The sequence below is a fragment of the Microcaecilia unicolor genome, chromosome 2, assembly GCF_901765095.1.
Source record: "Microcaecilia unicolor chromosome 2, aMicUni1.1, whole genome shotgun sequence".
Taxonomy (NCBI): Eukaryota; Metazoa; Chordata; class Amphibia; order Gymnophiona; family Siphonopidae; genus Microcaecilia; species Microcaecilia unicolor.
In genome coordinates, this window is record NC_044032.1 from 531,507,223 (window position 1) to 531,522,212 (window position 14,990).

Here is a 14,990-nt window from a genome sequence, read left to right on the forward strand (position 1 = left end):
TGAATAAGTATAAGCAGAAAAAATAAGAGGTTACAAAACAGGGCCCTGTGGTATACCGGCCAATAGTGAGATAACAGTGGAGGAGGACCCACCAGAGCATACATTAAAAGTGATGAGAGAGGCGGCCTACGGGGGCGGAGGAGGCGGGGGGCCGCGCTCAGGGGAAGTTTATAAGGTGGTGTCGGAAATGCTACGGCGGAAGAGAGTGAGTTTTCCAGCTGTTCTGCGGGTTTTGATTACGGTTCTTCCCACCCACTGTTTGGTCTATGGTTCTGCCCGGTTTCGTCATGTCGCGCTCGAAGGAGGTTCACCGGCTCACCGAGACTGTCTATAAGACAATCATGGAGCAATTCAATCCCACCCTCAGGAATTTCATTGCCATGGGGAAGAACTATGAAAAAGCATTGGCAAGTGTTACGTTTGTGGCAAAAGGCTACTTTGATGCTCTGGTAAAAATGGGAGAATTGGCAATTGAAAGCCAAGGCTCTAAAGAACTTGGGGATGTTCTCTTCCAGATGGCTGAAGTTCATCGGCAGATTCAGAATCAGTTAGAAGAGATGTTAAAGAGTTTTCACAATGAACTTCTTATACAAATTGAGCAGAAAGTGGAATTGGATGCCAGATATCTAAGTGCTGCATTGAAGAAATATCAAACAGAGCAGAGGAACAAGGGGGATGCACTTGAAAAGTGTCAAGTGGAACTTAAGAAACTACGGAAAAAGAGCCAAGGGAGCAAGAACCCTCAGAAGTATTCTGACAAGGAGATGCAGTATATAAAGACAATCGGCAATAAGCAGAGTGAACTGGAAAACTTTGTATCAGACGGCTATAAGACAGCATTGACGGAGGAGAGATGAAGGTACTGCTTCCTGGTGGAGAAACAATGTGCTGTGGCCAAGAACTCCATCTCTTATCACACCAAGGGAAAAGAGATTTTGACCCAAAAGATGCAGTCTTGGCAGCGGGCCTGTTCTGACCCCAACAAGATTCCCGAGCGTGCCATGCAACTCATGCAGCAAATGGCCACTAACAACAATGCTACCCTCCTCTCTGGCCCCATGACTTCATCCAAATCCAGCATCTCCATCTCTGAACCCATTCCTGGTGCCAAACCACTGCCTGTGCCCCCAGAACTGGCAGCTTTAGTAGGGCGAATGTCTGGCCAGGAAGGTGTTCCGCTAGTGAATGGTGTTGCTGGTCCTCGTGGTAATGATTATCAGCACTGGCCGGAGACCAAGTCTACACATCCCAAGTCTTCTCCTGGACAGTCTCAGAAGCAGCTGAGTGACTGCTACTCCAACACACTTCCTGTGCGCAAAAGCGTCACTCCTAAAAATGCTTATGCAACTGTTGAAAACAAGACCCTGCCATGCTCCAGTTCCATGGCTGCTGGGCTGGAAAGGAACAGGAGGATGAGAGTACGAGTCATCTTTTCCCATGCTGCTGGGGATAACACCACACTACTGAGCTTCAAGGAGGGAGATCTCATCACCTTGCTCGTCCCCGAAGCCAGAGACGGCTGGCATTACGGCGAGAGTGAGAAATCGAAGATGAGGGGTTGGTTCCCTTTCTCCTACACCAGAGTTCTGAATGCTAGTGAAAACCAAGAAAGACAACACATGAGCCTACAGCCTGGAAAAAGCAGCAGCACAGGGAACCTTCTAGACAAAGATGATGCATCCACCTCTACTCCAGATTATTGTATGGCCACACGGAATTTCCCACCACAGTCCAATAACACTTTCAAACCCAGACCTTACAGTGTGGCAGCACCAGTCTTTTCCCAGGTAAGAAACCCCAGCATGCTTCTACATGCCTAGGTGAAGTGAGGAGCAAATGGATAATGTCCAACTATTACAGGACCGTTCATGCCCAGGCCATCAGTACCTTAAAGGGCTTCAGGAACGCCATTTAAAAGTCAAGGTGCTGGCCAAGGTCTTCATATATTTGGCATAAAGCTCAAAGACTTTGTTCCAGAGTAAGCTGATCCAGGAAGATGGCTGCTCGCTCTGGTTCAGCACCAGACTATTAGTGGTGTAATTCGTGTTAAAGTACCTTGCTCAGAGTCCCAGAACTACACACTTCATAGGAAGGGCTGGCAAGGGGAGTTGGGATTGACAATGGAGGAGACAACGTGGGAGAGACTGGAGCAGGATGTGATGGGAGTGTCATCTCATGTGCCTTTCAAGAAGAATGTGGTGAAGGTGTTGTATCAATGGTACTTGATGCCTGAGCGCCTTCAGCACATTTTCCCCACTATGAGGGGGCTGTGCTGGAGGGGTTGTGGTGTGAAGGGCACAGCGGGACACATATGGCGGACTTGTAGGAAGGTCAATGCCTTTTGGAGGTCTGTACGCAGCAGGCTGCAGAGGTGGATGGGCAGCCCGCTACCTTGGAGCCCGACCTTTTTCCCTATTTCTGGCGGGTGTTGCAAGTCGTCCTCAGACCCAGCAAATTTTTCTGAGGCAGGCTATATGTGCTGCTAGAGTTATAATTGCTGCCCATTGGAAGCAGCCTATAACTCCACCGATAACTCGGTGGAATCAAAAACTGAGGCTTATCTGTGAGATGGAAAGATTACTAGCTGAGAGGCACAACCACCTGAATAGATGGCACTTGATCTGAGATCCTTTTCTTCTTCATGTATAATTTGATTGCTGTTACGGGTTACGGTGATGCTTGATAGAGGGGTGGGATAGGAGAGGTAGGGGTGGGTGGGGGTTTAATGGGGAAGGGGGAGGGGGATGGGAATTAATATAAAAATCTACAAATATTGAAGTATTGGACTGGACATTCTGAATAGTTTACTGGGCGCACTCGTATAGTAAGATGTGTTTGGTTTGTTGGGTGTGCAGTGAGAGTTTCACCACATGTTGTATTATCTGTAAGCCACATTACCAGAGATTTGTTCTGTATAATTGAACTGTACTATGTTGTGCATGATGTGCTATGTATTCGACTTTGTGTATTACTTATTAATAAAGACTTCATGAAAATTTAAAAAAAAAGTGATGAGAGAGATAAGAAGAAAACCAAGACAGAATATAGCTCCAAAATCTAATAAAGGGCAGTGTATCAAGAAGTAGGTGGTAATCAACAGTGTCAAAAGCAGCAGATAGATCAAGAAGGATGAGGATAGAATAGAGACCTTTCGATCTGGCTAGGAGTGGGTCACCGAAGAGTTTAGCAAGGGCTGTTTCTGTTGACTGTAGAGAACGAAAGCTGGATCGTAATGGATCAGAATAGCTTGTGAAGTCAAGACAATAGCAGTGAACAACATGTTCAAGTAATTTGGATAAGAAAGGGAGGAGGGAGATGGGGTGATAGTTGGAAGGACAGGTAGGATCCAATGAAGATTTTTTGAGGAGTGGTGTAGCCACAGAATGTTTGAAGGCTTCAGGAAAAATTGTAGTAGAAAGTGAAAGATTGAGAATATGACAGATAGAAGGGCTGACAGTAAGAGAGATAGTGCTGAGTAGAGGAATTAAAATGGGATCAGAGAAACAGGTAGTGAGTTTGGAGCAGTAAATAAGATGTGCAGTTTCCTCTTCGGTGATTTTAGAAAAAGAAGAAAAGGTGGGATGTGTGAAAAAAAGGTTGAGAGACTAGAATGGGGCAGGAAAGGTGGAGATGGCTTGATGGAGAATTCAAAGATAATCTTAGCCATAGTGTGAGGTGAAAGTGAAGGAGGGGCTTGGAGGTGAAGGCACTTTGAGGAGAGAGTTCAGTGTGGCAAGGAGATGGCGAGAATTTGAGCCAAGAGAGTTTGTCAAAAGGATGTAGTAATCTTGTTTGGCAAATGAAAGAGCAGACGGGAAGGAGTCAGCATGGACACAGGATTTTAGCCAAAGCTGTTCAGAAGATTGGGCACTGGAATGCAGATAGTGGATTCTGGAGGTCAGCCAGGGCTGGGGTTTGTTACATTTTACAGAACAGGGCATAGGAGGAGCAAAAGTGTCCAGAGCAGAGGAAAAATAATATTACAGGAAGAGACAGCCTCATTGACAAATTTGGATAATATAATGGATGAGAAGATAGTTGAAACAGTGCTGGAGAGAGATAAAGGGTAAATAGCTTGAAGATTCTTAATTATACTGGTGGAGATTGGATGGAACTTAGGGAGGGTGATTAAGTATGAAGGTTACAAGATGATGGTCAGAGAAGGGAAGAAATGAGGTTGAGAAATTGGAGAATATGTAGTTGGAGAAGAAGACAAGATCAATTCAATTGCCATTCTGGTGAGTAGGTGTAGCAGAGAACAGCTGAAGACTGAATGAGAAAAAGAGAGAAACTTAGAGGCATTAGAGTCAGATGGGTCATCAGCACGAATGTTAAAATCTCCAATAATAAGGGAAAGAGATGAAGGTTTGAGGAAGAAGGAAAGTAAGGAGTCAAAAGTAAGAAAGGAAGAAAGGAACTTATCAAGGGTCGATAAATGACTGCAACGAGGAAAGATATTGGAATGAATAGACAGAGTGGGCTTCAAAGGAAGAATGTTGCCTATAATGTTTTGATAGTGAGGTATAGAAACTGTGGAATAAATAAATAAAAACAGTGAGACTGAGGTGGAAGAAAAGGTTGAAATCTACAGGAGGGTAAAATTAGCACCTCAAAGCCATGTCCCCAGCCAACCAGGTGAGGTATATAGAAGGAAAGCTAACCTCCATGATACAAGGTGGCAACTGAAGCATAGTCTTCAATACAAAGCCAAGTCTCAGTTAGAGCATGTAGATGGAGAGTATAAGAGATAAAGAGGTTGTGGATGTACGCAAGCCTATTGGAGATAGAGCAGACATTCCACAGGGCACATGAGAAAGGCAGAGAAGAAGGGGAAAGGAGAGGAACAGAAATAAGATTGGAGACGTTGTGGTGTGATCTGCACTGATAAATTGAGAGTTGATTTGGAGGACAAGGATTGGGACAGATATCCCCAGAAGAGAGCAGAAGAAGGAGGAAGAGAGTACAGAGAACAATAGTAGAGGCATGATGACAGTGATGAAGATAAAATGCAAATGGCAGATGACCTTTACCCTGAAATTCTATAAATGAAACTTAAAATTGAGCATGCAAATTTGGATGTGTGCCCAATTTAATTGAATAAGAAGCCACTTAATGCTGATAATTTGGTGCTAAAAATCAATTATTAATGTGAATTCAAGAAAGAAAGCTTATATATAAAATATTTATAGAGAAAAAAAAATTGTGGACCTCAGTGTGGGGATCAGATGGTTTATAATTCTTTGTTTCATTCTGAAATCACCCAGTATTGTCACTGGTCCATAGAGTTATACCCAAACTTCATATTGAGAAAACAATGTGCAAGAATATATAATGCTACTTAGCTTTTATAGTGTCGGCTGTGCAGGGTCTCTTCAGTCCGACATGAGTCATGCTTCGTCGACAAGAGACCATATCAAGGATCAACCCCCCTATGTAGAAAAAAAAACATTTAATTAAAGCTTAGATAGTAACTCAAGTACAAATTCCTCTATAGAGAAGATTTTCTTACCAGTTTTAATGCCAAACCATACATGCCGACCAAATGCTAGTGTCATCAAGATGTAATACCAGAGAAAACTGTAACAAGGAGACTAATAAGTGCGAGGATTAGCCTAATACAGTTCTGGGTGATACATCAAAAATATTTTTTTTGGGGGGGGGAGCCCTTTCTGCCGCCCATTGAGTTTGCAGCAAGAGCTCCCGCACTAACTCAGCACTAACCGGGCAGCGCCCAGCACTGCCCAATTACAGCCAGGTACACACCAGTGTTACAAAAATAAATCAATTTTTGTAACTCCAGATATGATGGTGCACTGGGGGTGGGAACTATCACCGGGCTGCCACAGTAGCCCGGTGGTACTTCCTTTTTAGCGGTGATAAGCCCGCATTGGGCTGACTGTCGCTTTGTAAAAGGAGCCCTACGTGTGCTTACTGCAGCTAATAAAAAAAAACGCTAACGTGGGGTGCACTCAAGTCTCCTGCAGTAGTTTTGGCATCTGCATATGCTTCCCACATGCTAAAATATATATACTTTTAGCACTGTGGGTGAATTTGGAGGTGGAGATTAAGCATGCCCACCACTAATCAGTTAGTACAGCTTCCTCACTGCACACTAACCAATTTGTGTGTGGTTAGCACACGAGCCCTTAACACCTAGAAAATAGGTGTAGTTAAGGGCGCACATATTAATGGGACAATTAGCGCGTGGCTATTAATGCAAAAAAGGGAAAATGTGGCCATTTTACAGCCATGCTAAAAGTGGCTTTTTCATGTGGGAAACCCACATGCTAGTCATAGCACAGGCCACTTTTTAGCACAGTTTAGTAAAAGTTCCACAGAGAGACCAAAATATTGTGTTTATTATAAAACAGATTTAAAAAAAAAACAGAAATACTGGGTATAAAAATAACACATCTAAAATTTGTTCATAGTTAAAAAACAAACTGGTTATAATCATCAGGGTAAATAATTATATATTTCTACTACCTAATAAATAATGATTATTTTTAGTAAGCAATTAATTGGATTTTCCTGGCATCTCTTCCTTCAAAAGTAGAATTATTTTTTACCACCACCAGGAACACCTATAATTTCTGTTATATTCATTTTCACTCCTGCAGTTTATAGCTAGGTTAAAGATGCTAGGGATATACTTCTCTGATCCCGCTAATGATCAAGCATCCAAACTCATTTTAAAATGCCAGATTGTGTGAAATATTGAAAATCTCTTTCTTTCTCTCTGCTCTGAAGAAATTTGGCATTTGTCTTACATGAACAGATCCATAAGCAGTTTAAAGTAAGGGGTTATTTTATTGGATTTGGTTCATGTAAAATGCATTAAATTAGACTGTATAAATAATACATATTTATCAAACTTTCTTCTGTCAATGCTTAAAGAAAAAAAAACACTTGGTTTTATATACCACTAGAGCTAGTAAGGCCGTATCATATGTTTTATTCTGATTTTGCTACATGCCACATTTGACATATACAGTAGGGTCCTGTATAAAGGCTCGCTAGCTTCATTAGCACCCACAATATTCCTATGGGCGCCTACACAGTTAGTGCAAGCTAATTTTTTAGCACATGCTAATGAATACTAGAGCATCTTTGTAAACAGGGCCCGTAGGGGTCCTTTTACTAAGCCGCGTGGACACCTATTAGTGCCCAATGCACATCAATTTGGAGTTACCGCCTGGGTACTGCGAGGCTCAGGTGGTAATTTTGTTTTTTATGCGCGTCCGCTACGTGTGCCGGAAAATAATTTTTCATTTCCTGCGTGTGGCGCAAACCGGGCGATAATTGTCATTCTATGTGCATAGATGATTAATGCACAATTAACGATGAGACCTTACCGCTATGTCAATGGCTGACGGTAAGGTTTCAGACCCAAAATGGACGCACGCCAATTTTTATTTTGCCTCACGTCCATTTTCGGCAAAATTTTTTAAGAGCTGCTTTAGGGTGTAAACCCAAGAAAATCCTCACATAGCACAGTGCGCAGGTGACTAATTCATAGCTTGGTACAAGACAACTTAACTCCCTTTATCCAAGTGCTTAGTCTTAGACTACCAAATGTGTAAGTGTTCCTGCCTGCCCCAACCCAAATATCATCCCACAACATACCCATAGCTCCAGTCACAAACTTAGTTCCTGCTACCATCTCACTCACTCTCAAGGCAGCAAAATAAAATGTTACCTAAAGCAAATCAACTTCATGCTTTGGAAAACAAACCACTAACAAAGAACCAATAAAAACTCTTCCAGGTGGTGGTCATGCAAAATGGGAAACCTGTCCGTCTTACAAGCTCCTGACATATCCACATATTAAAAAATGTAGTAGATTGGTGAGGCAATATGTCCCTTGATTAAATCCAGGTTCGCTTTGTTTTATTAATCCACTAGCCGTTAAGCCCGTAACAACGGGCTAGTTTTTTGTTTTCCTATGCCCCGCCCACCAGACCTGCTCTCTCCCCTGCCCTCCCCCAGCGTGTTTCCCTCAGTTCCGCCCCCTCCTTCCCTCCCTGCTCCCTCCTCCTCCGATTTCCACGCCCATGACCAAGCCCTCCTCCCTACTGGACTGTACTGCTGGTGGAGGCGGGGCTTGGACTTCTACACTCTTAGTGTTCTGACTCTACTGCGCATTTGCAGGTGAGTCGGTCACTTGCTGTTTATATGTTTGATGCCTATGTATATGCTCTGTAGTTTTTTTCTTTATAATAATCTCTGCCATTTTGCCCAGCACCAATGCCAGGCTCAATGGTCTGATCACATCTGGAAACCTTTTTAAAAATTGGTGTTACTTTTGAAGATTGAATTGTTATTATGGTCTGTTTTGTTTTCTGTTTTGTGATATGAATTGTGAATGTTCTTTTTTAAACCACCTAGTTATAGATGGTATAGAATTTTTTCAAATAAATAATAAAATGTCCACCCTCCAATCTTCTGGTACCATGCTTGATTTTAAAGATAAATTATATATTACTAACAATAGCTCTAAAAGTTCATTTTTTCCATTCCATCAGTACACTAGGATGTATACCATCTGGTTCAGATGATTTTCTACTCTTTAATTTATCAAATTGCTCGATTACATCTTCCAGGTTTTCAGAGATTTTTTTTCCGTTTTTTGACTCATCAGCATTGAATTCCATGTCTGACACTGGTATCTTCCCCATATCTTCCTCGGTGAAAACTGAAGCAAAGAATTAATTTAGGGGGTCTTTTACAAAGCATTGGTAAGCCCAACACAGGCTTACTGAAAGCTAAATCGGGACTATTGCCAGCCCAAAGTAGCCACTGGCGGTAGTTCTGCCCCGAGCACATGCCATTTCTGGAAGAAAAAGAAAACCTCATGAAATAGCTTGTGCGGTGGTAACCCGGTGGTAATCGGGCATTGTTGCATGCTGCCTGGTTACTGTTGGGTTACCACAGGGGCCCTTATCACTACCTCAGTGGGTGGCGGTAAGGGTTCCCCACCCCATGGCTACGCGGTAAGAGTTCTCTTACCACATGGTCATGTTTGTCTGGGGGCTTTTTACCCACTGAAGTAAAAAGGGTCCTGACGTGGGAAAAAATCCCCCTACCACTAGCATAGGCCTTTTTCCCACAGCTTGGTAAAAGGACACCTCAGTTTTTCTGCAATGGCCTTGTCTTCCTTGAGAGCCCCTTTTACTCCTCTGTCATCTAACAGTTCAACCAACTCTTTAACAAGCTACTGTTTCTAATATACCTAAACAAATGTTATTATATGTTTTTCTCTCCAATACAATCTTCTTTTCAAAGTCTCTCTTTGCCTTACTTATCAGCGCTTTCCATTTTACTTGCCATTCCTTGTGGAGTTTTCTATTATCTTCAGTTGGATACTTCTTCCATTTTCTGGAGGATGTTCTTTTTGGTTTAATAACTTCCTTCATCTCACTTTTTAACCATGTCGGGTGTCATTTTGCCTTCATTCCACCTTTTTAATAAATTGAATATTTCAGGTCTGGGCTTCCAGGATGGTATCTTTGGACAACATATATAAATTGTTGACCTTTGCAGCTGCTATGTTGGGGGAGTAAGGGTGTACATGCTTTAATCCCTCCAGTGGTCACTGACCCCCTCCCACTCCCCAAAGATGTGGAAAAACAGTATATACCAGCCTCTATGACAACCTCAGATGTTATAGCTAGTCCTATTAAAGTAGGAAGCAGGTCCCTAGAGTAGCCTAGTGGTCGATGTAGTGCAATGGGGAGAAGGGGACCGAGGCCTATAATCCACTAATTGTTATACTTGTGGTGGAAAATATGAGCCCTCCAAAATCCACCAAAAACCTACTGTACCACACCTGCAACCATAAGGGCTATTGTAGTGGTGTATAGTTGGTTACAGTATGTTTTGGGTGGGTTTTGGAGGACTCACTATACAGTATAAGGGAGCAATGGTGAGCTGTGTACCTGGGAGCTTTTAGGTGAAGTCTACTGCAGTGCCCCCTAGTTTGTCCCACTGATTTTGTGCTTTTTTCACATGGACTTTTTTTTTTTTTTTTTAAATGGTCAAAAACAGATAAATGTACTGAGTACAGCAACGTCTAGAAATTGGCAATTTTCAAAACAAAAAAATAAACATTTTACTGGTTTGAAAATGGGCATATTTGCTGTTCGATTTCTGGATGTTTTGAGAAAAATGTCCAAAGTAAGATTTAGACATATCAAAAATGCCCCTCCATATCTACTGTGGTCTTTATTGCAACTTCTTTATCAGGATGCCCTATCTTCCCTATTTTGGTGATATAAATTACAGATACCTTGTTCTGAAACAAACATTTTTGAGTGGCCTTCCCCCAGTTTCTATTTTAAAAGCAGTCCTATCTCCTTTTTAAATGTTGATACCAGCAGCCTGGATCCATCCTGGTTAAGGTGGATCCCATCTTTCTGGAATAAGCATCCATTCCCCAGAATGTTGCCCAGTTTCTAATAAATCTAAAACCCTCCTCCCAGCACCATCTTATTCACACACTGAGCTCTGCCTGCCTCTTGGATCCTGAGTGTGCCTCAGCCTCTTTCTGCTGTCTCACTGTGGTTCATTGGCACATATGTGGCACAGGGATGGTTCTGCTATCCCATGGAGCATTAATGTGGCATCCTGTCCTACTATAGTTCTCCTAGTTGTACTTCCTAGTCTATCTCTGTCCTCTCTACTCTGACCCCATCTCTTGAGACAGCAGTAGTCCTGTTGAACCTCCTCTGCAGCATTTCCCAGGCCCTTTTCACTTTTAAGTGATCTCTTGCCAGGCATAAGGAACAGCTTTTGTTACTTTCCCAGGAACATTCTGGTCTGGAGAAGCAGGGACAGCAGCTCTGAAGTTAGCCATGTGTGTTACTGCAGCCATTTTGTGAGTGTCCCCATGTCTGTGATCTCAACACATGTCACATACATGAACATACACAAATGCAACACTATACTGATAGACACCTCAGCATATCTGAGCACTAATATTTGATACAATATGCATACCTATTCTATAAAAGGCTTGCCCATTTGAGTACCTTTGAGCACACATTTTAATGATGCCATTTATGCACACCTCCATTACACTGAGTACCCCTTTATAAGCAAATCTCTATCATACACATTTGTCATAACTATTCTAAAAAGGATTTGGCTTGGAAATACTTTACTATGGGGTCTTACTGTGCAACTTTATCTCAATAATGCACGTTAAAGGCCACTTGATGTGAGTTAATTGTTCCTAATGTTTGTTATATTAGTAATGTTTGTAAATCAGACCTACTACACATTCAAAATATTAGGTTTGCTGTGAGGCAAAGCTTCTGAATGTGTTGGCATGTTGTCTTAGTGCCAGAGAATTAATCATCCTTCTGGTAATTTTCTCCTGGGATCATCAGCTCAATTGAGGCATGAGATAGAAGATGAAAATAAAGAATTCTTGCTGAAAAAGTCCCCCTACCACCAGCACCACCATCACTAGGTGTGACCAAGTCTCTGTTGATCTAATGTTAAAAAGTTAGAATGCCATAAAAGTTGCATTCTCTCATACACCGGCTTGCATATTAATGTCACCATATAACCCGGTATACCTCCGTACAATATTTTGAAAATTAGACTACCTCAACTGGAAGCCAATGAGTCATTACGTAAAATGGAAGATATGTGAGGAAACCTTTAGTGAAAAGACCAAATGGCAGTATTTTGTATAGTTTGCAACTATTTAAAAAGATTCTTAGCCACCCCAAAATAAACTATATTGCAATAATCTAGTTTAATCAAAATTAAAGACTGAACTACCAGCTGAAACTGTTCACAATAATATATATTTTAATTTCTTCTCTTTTCTGCATTACCTAAAAATAGCTCTTTGACAAATGATTTATTTGTTCCTTCATGGTCATCTTACAATTGATGATAACCTCTAAAATCCTAATTGATCTTTCTGTAAATGTGAAATCATCCTCCTCCTCAACATCTTTCCCAGTAAGCAAAAATTCAGCCTTTTCCTTATTAAGCTGCAGAAAATTCTTACCCATCCAAGCACCACTATAAGACATATACCTTGTGGCCTCTGGTAATAAATCCACTAGTTTAAATTTAATTGGAAACAGTATCATACTGTCATCGGCATATATATATATATATATATATATATATATATATATATATATATATATATATATATATATATATAAGCTTGGTAACCAATCTTTTCCAGTGAATATCCTAAGGATGATAACAACACATTAAATAGAAGAAGCAACAGTGGGGAGACCTGAGGGACCCCCCACAACTGGGCAACCACCCATCTGAAATCTCACCTTGCATCTTAACTAAATAGAATTTAAGAGAAAGAATGCCATTAAACCAATTCAGGATTCTGCCCGCTATTCCAATGATGTCTAATTTCTGCAAAAGAACATCATGCAACACTAGGTCAAATGTTCTTAACAGGTCCAGTTGCATTATTACAGCCTCATCACCAAACTTAAAAAAGTTGTTTAAACTGTGAAAACAAAGTGCATAACAACATTTCTGTACTATGTAAAGCATTGAAGACTGATTGTGAAATGTGTAAAACATTAAATTAATCTAAGTAATTAGCTAAATATTTGATAACCAGAACTTCCATAATTTTAACAAAGTATGGAATTGAGGCCACTGGTCTGTAGTTAGCAACATCTGATGCTGGAATTGTATAATTTTTCCTTATAGGAGTGAGAACATTTTTGCCAAATTCAATGGGAAATTCACCTAGATCAAAATAATATTCAAGCCAAGATATCAGGCTGCTTCAAAAACTAATGTGTGCAAACTTAATCAGATATTTTGGACACTAATCTAAGATACAATGGGATTTAGAGAATTTACAGATCAGTTTAACCCTATCCTCTGTTTTCTAATAACCAATTCCTAATCCACAATAGAGAATTGTCTCCTATCCCATGACTCTTTAATTATTTCAGGTGGTCCCCGGTGGCTTCGGTGTATAGGATTGCTGTGTGCCAAGGCCACCTTTTACCACCATAGGTAAAAGATCATTTTCTTTAAAGGAAAAGTAAATGACCAGGCGCTAATGAAACACAGTTGAGGGGCATTTTCGAAAGGGACGACCAAGTTGCGATTTGGATGTCCTTGCAAAATGCCAAGGGGCGGGGAAACCTGTATTTTCAAAACAAGATGGACGTCCATCTTTCGTTTTGAAAATACCATCAGGGACGTTCAAATCCTTAAATTTTGCTGTAACTAGATTTGGACGTCCCTAGACATGGTCGCTTCTGATTTTCAGCGATAATGGAAACCAAGGATGCCCATCTCAGAATGACCAAATGCAAGCCCTTTGGTCATGGGAGGAGCCAGCATTAGTAGTGCACTGGTCCCCCTGACATGCCAGGACACTAACCGGGCACCCTAGGGGGCACTGCAGTGGATTTCAAAAATAGCTCCCAGGTGCATAGCTCCCTTACCTTGGGTGCTGAGTTTTGGAGGGCTTAACATTTACCACCACAAATGTAACAGGTAGGGGGGGGGGGTGGGCCTGGGTCCACCTGCCTGAAGTGCACTGCACCCACTAAATACTGCTCCAGGGATCTGCATACTGCTGTCAAGGAGCTGGGTATGACATTTCAGGCTGGCATAGAGGCTGACAAAAAATGAATTTTAATTTTCTTTTTGGGTGGGAGGGAGTTGGTGACCACTGGGGGAGTAAAGGGAGGTCATCCCCAATTCCCTCCGGTGGTCATTTGGTCAGTTAGGGCACCTTTTTAAAGCTTGGTCCTGAAAAAAAAGGGACCAAGTGAAGCCGGCGAAATGCTCATCAGGGCCGGCTTTCTTTTTTCCATTATTGGGTGAAGCCGGCCATCCCGTGAGCACGCCCCTGTACTGCCTTCGCTACCCTACCGACATGCCCCCTTGAAGTTTGGCCAGCTCCGCGACGGAAAGCAGTTGGCGCCGGCCAAAATCGGCTTTCGATTATACTGATTTGGCCGGGTTCAGGAGATCGCCGGCCATCTCCCGATTTGTGTCAGAAGATGGCTGGCGATCTCCTTCGAAAATAAGCTGGCTAGTTGTTCATACACACTCTCTTCCGTGAACGGTGCTATATCCACTCCATTCTCATATGTACTTTTGCCAGTTAATCGCGGTCCTTCTCCAGGATTTTCTTCAGTGAAAACAGAACAAAACTATCTAGTTAGCAAATTTGCTTTTTCTTCATCATTATCTACATAGTGGTTCGCAGCACCCTTCAGTCTCACAGTTCCCTTTTTAGTCATTTTCCTTTCACTAATATACCTGAGGAAATTTTTGTCACCCCTCCTTACCTTTCTAGCCATTTGTTCTTCCGCTTGCGCTTTCGCCAGACGTATCTCTCTTGGCTTCTTTCAGTTTCATCCGGTGTTCTTCTCCGTGTTTTTCTTCTTGTGTTTTTCTGTATTTCTGGAACGTCAACTCTTTAGCCTTTATTTTCTCATTCATATGTCATTGCTGTCATACATATATCCATACGCCATTGCTGTCATGTATTCAGTATTCACTACTATATTTAGTATTGACTACGAGAGACACAAATGAGTTGGAGTTCAGTCCGATAAAGGACGGGGGTGGTCCAGTTCATGCGCTGTCTCGCAGAAGTTAGCTCCAGTACTGTTTCATCACTCTTACAAGGGGTGCTTGAGTTGTGGCTACTGAATGGCGTTGGATGGACAGATTTGTATAGTAAATGGCAATGGTATAAGCAAAGCAACAAAAAAGGAGGAAAAAACCTCATGAAACCGTGAGACGTAAAAGAGAAATAGTGAGGAAAATCAAAGGAGGATAGCTAAAAAAAAAGTCTTTATTGAGATACTAAAAACCCGACCCGACACAGCCGTGTTTTGACCTGAAGGCCTGCCTCAGGGGTCTTGGTGAATCTACATGAGAAACAAAACATGAACTTATATTGTATATAATTTATCAAATAAATAAAAATATGTGACTTCTCAAAAAATGGGGAAAAT

General features: G+C 41.7%; 1 pseudogene; it reads left to right on the forward strand.

Moving 5' to 3' along the window:
* The first annotated feature begins 215 nt into the window (after positions 1 to 215).
* On the forward strand, positions 216 to 1,820 carry LOC115462172 (annotated as a pseudogene).
* The last annotated feature ends 13,170 nt before the right edge of the window (positions 1,821 to 14,990 follow it).